The 8,937-nt window shown below is 42.2% G+C and overlaps 1 pseudogene; it reads left to right on the top strand.

Annotated features, from left to right (window-relative positions):
* Positions 1-8,937, top strand: part of LOC108296566 — a 50,179-nt pseudogene that overhangs the window by 12,318 nt on the left and 28,924 nt on the right.

Below are 8,937 nucleotides of genomic sequence, written 5' to 3'. Positions count from 1 at the left end.
CAGACCAATGAGGAGACCAGCGTCACTTTCAACTCTCAGGTCCCTGTTTCGCTCTACACGCTGGAATCAAGCCGCCTCTCTTCTCCCTTCCCCTTCCCTCTCCAGTTTTGCTCCTGCTACCAAAAGGCACTGCCACCCACCACCACCTGCCTGTCTCTCTGCCCACTTAACCTTACCTTCTACCTTAGAGCTCTGCTTCCCCATGGAGAAAGGTTTCCTTCCAGGGCCTTCTTTAAACACAAAACCAGGTCAATGGCATTCATTCAACAAATATTTAATAAACTCCCATGAAATGTCAGGCACTCTCCCTGGTGTTGCGGCAAAGTGATGGGTGAGACAGCCAGGCTGGTCTCTGCCCTTCTGGACTTAAGGTTAGCAGGAGAAATGAGAATCAAACAAAGATATCCAGAGACACAGAGAAGACCTCAGATTGTAAGGATGCTAAGTAGGGCCAAAAGGCATTGCCATGAGGAAGAATAATAGAGGCCTGTTTTCAACTAGGAGAAGGTGGGGGAAAGGCCTTTTTGAGGAAGGTCCCTGTTGGCTCACTTTGACCTGCAGTCATTTTCTTACATGAGCCTGAAATGTGGATGCGCATAGGTGCTGGTCAGGGAAGAGGCACTGTCCAACCTCTTCTAAGGATGAGTGTGATTGGGCCAATGGTGGGGAGGCGATGTGTGGCCCCACCACTAACCAACCTCTTCAACACTTAAAATCCTCTTACTCCTCTGTCGGAGCCCTGTTCCCCATTCTGGAAAGGCTCCCATCAACATTTTCTTACACAAATACACCAATAGGTAAACAGGAAGCAGGAGAACTAATGACAAATGTTACCAAGACTGCATGATAGGGTAACATCATGGGGTTAAAGTGGAAAAGAATGGAGGTGGCTGTTGAGCACAGACCCCAAATAAATAAACAGGCAAAGAGAGCATCTTGGAACAGAATTCCTGGCATAAGAATAGGCATGCAGGGAGGCCTGAGACAGGGGGAAGCTGGCTTGTTCTACAGCTGCAAGGACAATATCAAAGAGACAGATGAAGATTTGGAGAGAGGAACAGAGGCCTCAGAAATAACACCACACATCTACAACCATCTGATCTTTGACAAACCTGACAAAAACAAGCAAAGGGGAAAGGATTTCCTGTTTAATAAATGGTGTTGGAAAAACTGGCTAGCCATATGACAAAAATGAAACTTGACTCCTTCCTTATACCTTATATAAAAATTAACTGAAGGTGGATTAAAGACTTAAACGTAAGACCTAAAACCATGAAAACACTAGAAGAAAACCTAGGTAATACCATTTAGGACACAGGCATGGGCAAAGACTTTATGACTAAAACACCAAAAGCAATGGCAACAGGAGCCAAAATTGACAAATGGGATCTAATTAATCTAAAGAGCTTCTGCACAGCAAAATAAACTATCATCAGAGTGAACAGGCAATCTACAGCATGGGAGAAATTGTTGCAACCTATTCATCTGACAAAGGGCTAATATCCAGAATCTACAAGGAACTTAAACAAACTTAGAAGGAGAAAACAAAAAACCCCATCAAAAAGTGGGCGAAGGATATGAACAGACATTTCTCAAAAGAAGACATTTATGCAGCCAACAAACATATGAAAAAAAATCTCATCATCATTGGTCATTAAAGAAATGGAAATCAAAGCTACAATGTGATATTGTTTCATGCCAGTTAGAAAGGCAACCATTAAAATATCAGGAAACAGAGGCTGGAGAGTAGGTGGAGTTTACACTGTTGGTAGGAGTGTAAACTATTTCAACCATTGTGAAAGACAGTGTGGCTATTCCTCAAGGATCTAGAACCAGAAATCCCATTTGACCCAGCAATGGGATTTAGACCAATGGAACAGAACAGAGGCCTCAGAAATAACACCATGCATCCACAACCATCTGATCTTTAACAAACCTGAAAAAAAAACAAGTAATAGCGAAAGGATTCCCTATTTAATAAATAGTATTGGGAAAATGCAATGTATTAATAATGGCATTATAACCAAAGGATTATAAATCATGTGCATGTAAGGACACATGCACACATATGTGTATTGCAGCACTATTCACAATACCACAGACGTGGAACTAACCCAAATGCCCATCAATAATAGACTGAATAAAGAAAATGTGGCACATATACACCATGGAATACTCTGCAGCCATAAAAAAGGATGAGTTCATGTCCTTTGCAGGGACATGGATGAAGCTGGAAACCATAATTCTCAACAAATGAACACAGGAACAGAAAACCAAACACTACATGTTCTCATGACAGAGACATAGTGTCTCTCCACCAAAGTACCCTAAATTAAATAAAATCAGAAAAAGAAAAGAAGACTTTCTTTTCAAACAATACCTCTGGCCATGCCCTCCCCTCTCAAAAAACAACAAAAAAACAGCAACAACAACAAAGCAAAACTTGAAATTACCAAAGACATATCAATTAATAGAGAACCAAACTTTTATTAGTTTTGGAAACTATGACTGTCACACATTTGGGAGAGTGTTTATATTCAGTGACATCAGGAAAGTAAAATTACGGTAAGCCAATTCTTACATTATTTTTGAGAGAAAAGTCCAGGGACTTGTCAAGACTCTTAAGCAGCCAAGAGAATGCACTAATTACCTTCTAATTTGGAGACAGTAGGCCCCCAAGCAAGTTCCATTTGTAGAGCATATAAGGACTATAATTAAACACACTTTACATTCCAAGTGGCAGCATTATCATTGAATTTATCAAACTTAAATGTTTACTAGTGATTTTCTTTAACATTATAAGACAAAATTAAATGATGAAAAACACCTCCACCAATTCCTAGAATAGTTTTTGTTACTGTGTAGTTGAGTAACATTTTCCTGACAATAGTTCTATTTGTCTATATATAAACAAGAGATGTGATAAGGTGACTTCAGACTGAGCTTTTAAGGCATATTGGAGAAAAAGAAGAAAGACGCTGCATCACTTCTTTCTTCCTTACTCCTTCCGTTCATCGTATTTCACCGTTTCAAGCCTCAAGTATTTTCTTCAGTGCCTAACAGAGTGGAAACTACCCTGAGGGTTCCAGCGCCTGACCATGAACACTTTTTTATACTTAGAACATGAGTAACTTGTAATCCACTACTTACACTGCAGATGAGAGCTGAAATGTTCCTCCACAGATGTGCTCTGATCTGCTTGTTTGGTTTTGGTTTATTCTTCTTTTTTTGAGACAGAGTCTCGCTCCATTGCTCAGGCTGGAGTCCTCTGCAGCCTCTGCCTCCATTACCCAGGTTCAAGCAATACTCCTGTCTCAGCCACCCGAGTAGCTGGGATTACAGGCGCCCGCCACCACGCTCACCTAATTTTTGTATTTTTAGTAGAGATGGGGTTTCTCCATATTGGCCAGGCTGGTTTCGAACTCTTGGCCTCAAGTGATCTCCCTGCCTCAGCCTACCAAAGTCCTGGGATTTCAGGCATGAGCCATCATGCCAGGTCATGATCTGCTTATTGACAAGATTGGATGATACTGTTTTACTCCAGTTCCCAAGACAAGATTTCACACAACGTGGTTGCGTGTGGACTAAGCTAACTGTGAATTAAATGGTAGGTACAGTCCTCTTTGTAAATTAGGGGGAAATGTTTGCAGGCCAAATATTCTTAAAAGATTGGGAATACATTATTAAATAAAAACAAAACCATTTCTCAATAAAACAAAACTTGATAGTATGACCATAGAGGTTCCCAGGCACACACTGATTTTCCCTGGCAGCTCCATGCCACCCCCTGCTACCCAGTCCTCCACCGGATCCACCACCGCCCATTGTCCCCACTCCGACCCCGCCACTCGTTCCCACCACCCGGATCCTCGACTGGATCCACCACCACCCGTTCTCCCCACTCTGAACCCGGCCCCCGATCCACCACGGGATCCACCGCCACCCACTCCCACCCCTGGATCCACCGCCACCCATTCCCACCACCGGATCCACCTCCGCCCATTCCCACCACCCTGTTCCTGCCACCCATTCCCACCACCCGGATCCACGCCGCGCATTCCTACCGCCCCGCCCCCACCAGCGGCTCCATCCAGGCCTTTTCGCCCCCCATTCTGCCGGTCTGCCCGCTTGCAGCTCGCGGTTCGCAGATGCCCTAGTGCTCGGGTTGCGGGACCGACGTTTCCCGGGTCTGCGGCAGAGCTGGCGGAGGCACCGGAGGAGATGCCCGGGAAAAAGGCGCCTGAGAACCCACACCGAGCTCCACGCTGGCCGAGGCCAGCCCGGGTCAGCTGGAAGCTGAGTTCACGCTCTACTCAGGAGACTTGGGGACAAACTGAAGACCACACCTTTAGGAATTAAGAGTTCTCTCAGATCCTTAAACAATCAATGCTGCTGTGTGTGCACATGTGTGCAAGCCTGTGCAGAAGTGAGGGTGTGCTTGTGTAAGTGTCCATGTGTATGCACATGTGTATGCTTGTGTGTAGATGCTGGTTTCTGCTCCAATCCTCCCATGCTGGCTTTCTACCTCCCAAAATAAAAGTTGTAACTCTCTGCAAAGTGATAGACCTGTACGTGGTATAAGCTATGTATTTATTCATTTTATTTTGCCATGTATAAATTTAAGAAACCTTTATTGACCACCTGTAATCTACCTGAAATGGTCCTAGGTAGTGTTGAGTAAGACACAGCATGTGTCCTCAAAATGCTTTTACAATCTTGCTGGGAGCCATATATTAAACACAAATATAAATGAGCATTTATAATTAGAAATGATGGCACCTTCTCTGAAGGAAAAACTGGGCACTGAGAGAAAGAGAAAATCAAAGGGCAGATCTAACTTTGATTATAGGGAGTAGTTGGTCAGGGAAAGCCCTTTCTGAAGAAGTAATATCTCATCCATTGATTTATCCAACATTGAACAAACATTTATTGAGCATCTACCCCGCTTGGTGGTGTAGGCACGACAGTAAACAAAACATACAAAATTGTCTGTCTTCATGGACTTGTACTTCAGTGAGGAGACGCACACAATAACCAACTAAGTAAACTGCAACACATGTCAGAAGGTGGTGTGTGTTGTGGAGACCATGGTGTGTTGGTGAATGTTAACTCTTCTGGTTCTTCCTTAATGGCAGCAAAAGCAAAAATTGATAAACGGGATATAATTAAACTGAAGACCTTCAGGACAGCAAAAGAAACTGTCATCAGTGTGAACACACAACGTACAGAATAGGAGAAAATTTTTGCAATCTATCCATCTGACAAAGGTCTAATATCCAGAGTCTACAAAAAACATCAACAAATTTACAAGAAGAAAGCAAACAACCTTATTAAAAAGAAGGCAAAGGACTTGAACAGACACTTCCCAAAAGAAGACTTTCCTGTGACCCATGAATGTATGAAAGAAAGCACATCACTGATCATTCAAGAAATGCAGATCAAAGCCACAATAAGATAAAATCTCACATCAGTCAGAATAGAAATTATTAAAAAGCCAAGAAACAACAGATGCTGGTAAGGTTGTGGGAAAAAAATGAATGCTTTTACACTGTTAGTGGGAATGTAAATTAGTTCAACCATTGTGGAAGACAGTGTGGTGATTCCTCAAAGATCTAGAAGTAGTAATACCATCTGACCCAGCAATCCATTACTGGGTATATACCCAAAAAATATAAATCAGGATCTTATAAAGATACATGCACATACATGTTCATTACAGCACTAATCACAATAGTAAAGAATGGAATCAACCCTAATGCTCATTAATGATAAACTGAATACAGAAAATGTGGTACCACGGAATATAATACAGCCATAAAAAAGAATGGGGTTATGTTCTTTACAGGGGCATAAACGGAGCTGGAGACCATTATTCTTAGCAAACTTACACAGGAACAGGCAACCAAACACCAAATTTCTCTTATAAGTGGGAGCTGAACGATGAGAACACATGGACACATGGAGGGAACAACACACACTGGGGCCTATCGGGTGGTGTTGGAGGGAAGGGAGAGTGTCAGGAAGAATAGCTACTGCGGGCTGGGCTTAATACCTAGGTGATGGGTTGATCTGTGCAGCAAACCACCATGGCACATGTTTACCTATGTGACAGACCAGCACATCCTGCACATGTACTCCTCAACTTAAAATAAAAGTTGAAGAAAAAAAAGGAAAATCTTAGTACGCTAAAGGGGTTGATTCCCCACCATCTGTGTGTTATAATATTCTACTCGATCTTGAAACTATACCCCAGTGTTACATGTAGTGGAAGGACTAACTATGATGCCCCTTGTGATTATAAGTGTTAAGTTTCTTATTTTATAATTTGTAGTTTCATAACTATTAGTGTTTAAAAGATTAATTCCTAGAATGGTTTTTGTGTGTAGAAAAGTTAAAATTTTATAAAGTTAAAGACTATTTATCGAAAGTAAAAAAAAAAAAATCCCTAATTTGTCAATTTATGTGGTGTATATGTCCCTCCTGTGGTCAGTTTCATGCTATCAATACAAAAAGAAAAAGAAAACAGAGTCCCACATTTTCAGAAAATGTAACAATCAACTCTCTTGTGAGCTGGTGAGAGCTGGCTCCACACCACCACTGCATGGGTAGGCATTGACTGGGGAGGAGGATGGGGGCGGATGGGTGAGAACTGCAATTTTATTTCGTTGATTTTAATTTATTTAATTATTTTATCTATTTTAATTGATAAAAGTGTAGATGATTGTATGCACCATGTTGTTTTGAAATATGTATGCATTATAAAATGGCTGAATAAAGATAGCCCATGTTATTACCTCACATACTTAACATTTTTTTGTTCTGAGAGCACCAAAAACCTATCTTCTGACCAAATTTCAAGAATATATTATTATTAACTAAAGCCATCACATGGAACAATAGATCTCCTGAACTTATTCATCCTATCTGATTGAAATTTTGTGTACTTTGACCAACACTTTCACATTTTTTCCTCTTTCCAGCCCATGGTACTCTCTGATTCTATGATTTCAATGATTTTAGATTCCCCTTTTAAGTGTAATTGTGCATTATTTGTCTTTCTGTACCTGGCTTATTTCATTTAGCAAAATGTCCCCTAGGTTCATTCATGTTGTAGCAAATGTCAGGATTTTATTCTTTTTTAGGGACAAACAGTATTTCACTACGTATCTATACCACGTTATCGTCAGCCATTCAGCCTTGGAGGAGCGCTTATGCTGCTCCCACACCCTGCTGCTGTGATTAGTTCTGCAATGGACATTGGGGTGCAGATATCTCTTTGACAGACTGATTGCATTTCTTTTGGATACATATGCAATAGTGATATTACTGGATCATGTGACAATTCTATTTTTAATTCTTTGAATAACTCTCGCACTGCTTCCTATAATGGTTGTATTAATTTATGTTCCCAGCAACAGTATGCAAAGTTTCCCCTTTCTTCACATCCTCACTTACGCTTGTTACCTTTTGTCTTTTGCTAATAGCCATTCTAACAGGTGTGAGGATATATCCCATTGTTACTTGAATTTGTATTTTCCTGATTATTAGTGATGTTTAGCAATTTTTCATACGCTTGTGTGTCATTTTGTTTTCTTTCGAGAATTAAGACTGTAATTTTAATAGGTTAGTCAGGGAAGGCATCACTGCACAGGTAAGGCCTGAGCCAAGACTTGAAGGAGATAAAGGAGCAAGTCCTGAGGCTATCTGGGGCAAGGGTGTTCTAGGCTTTGTGAAGCAGACATGACCTCCAGCCCCACAGGCTGTGCAGCCCCTTCCCCTTGCCTGTGAGATGGATGTAGTGACTTGCATTTTACAAAATGGATGTGGCGAAAGCAATGAGACATCCCTTCCACAATTAGATTACAATAGCCTCAATAGGGAGTATTTTGCAAACCTCATATCCCTGTCCGTGGAAGGAGGAACCCACGGAGAATTTCCTAGGTGCCGTTCCTCACTGTCAAGTGCAAGCCTCATCTTGGCAGGCTTGCTCTGCACACGCCTGGCTCTGTCAGAATTTTGAGACGGGGTTTGTAGCGAACCCTTAACCCAAATTAAAAAAAAAGAGTCAGTTTCTAGCCTGCTCCAGAGGACAATGCACTCACAGCGATGACACCAACAAGAAGCCCAGAACGGAGGCTGGAGGAACGCACTACCAGTGGCACACTGGATAGCAAGACCATACATATGAGCTGCAACTTTTACTGGAGAGACTCTGTGTGGCTTACAAGAGAGCAGAAGGTACTAATGGGGTTAGGTTTCAGCAATTCAGAAGATGAGTGGAAGAGGAATCAAAGAAAATGTTACAGACTATATATTCATGCAGTGACGGGGCGGGCTGCCCAAGATCACCTTCAGAGGTCATCTATAACATTTGTGCAGTTACAAGTTTTATATCAGATGGAATCCATTGAAGCTGGTCCATACTTTGTGCAGGGTCCAGCTCTCATCCAAGTTACTTGGGAATGTAAACAACAAAAAATTCTCAACCAAAGTGGCTGTGAAGTAGAAATCTGGCTTTACTCTCCCTCTCAAAAAACCAAAACCAGCAACAAGAATATACTAGAAATATCTCAAAACACAAATCTGAGGCTGTGCCCATTTATGGGGCAAGAGAGAAGTAAAACACCTCAAGTAGGGGGCTGCAAAAGGGACCTCTAACCAGGCTGTCACACCCACAGGCTGACAGGCACCGCACAGAAAGGTCCCTGCAGTCACATTTCTACACTGGAAAAAGTGGAATCCAGGTGGTAGCCAGCTTCCTCACCTTCTTGGGTTCCTTCTCAGTAAAGCCACTCCAGCCTCCTCCTGCAGGAAGCATCCTCAATGCCTGTAGGGTGAGAACTCCTGAGGGCGGCCGCAGTGGAACAGCAGGTGTGGGTGAGCAGCACCAGCGCAGACCTTGCTGGCTGCTCCTCAGCACTGTAGGAGATGCTCCTC

This window comes from Cebus imitator, unplaced genomic scaffold (genome assembly GCF_001604975.1).
Source record: "Cebus imitator isolate Cc_AM_T3 unplaced genomic scaffold, Cebus_imitator-1.0 Scaffold724, whole genome shotgun sequence".
NCBI classification, from domain to species: Eukaryota; Metazoa; Chordata; class Mammalia; order Primates; family Cebidae; genus Cebus; species Cebus imitator.
Note: the sequence above shows the minus strand (reverse complement) of the source record. Positions and strands in the feature narration are given on the sequence as shown.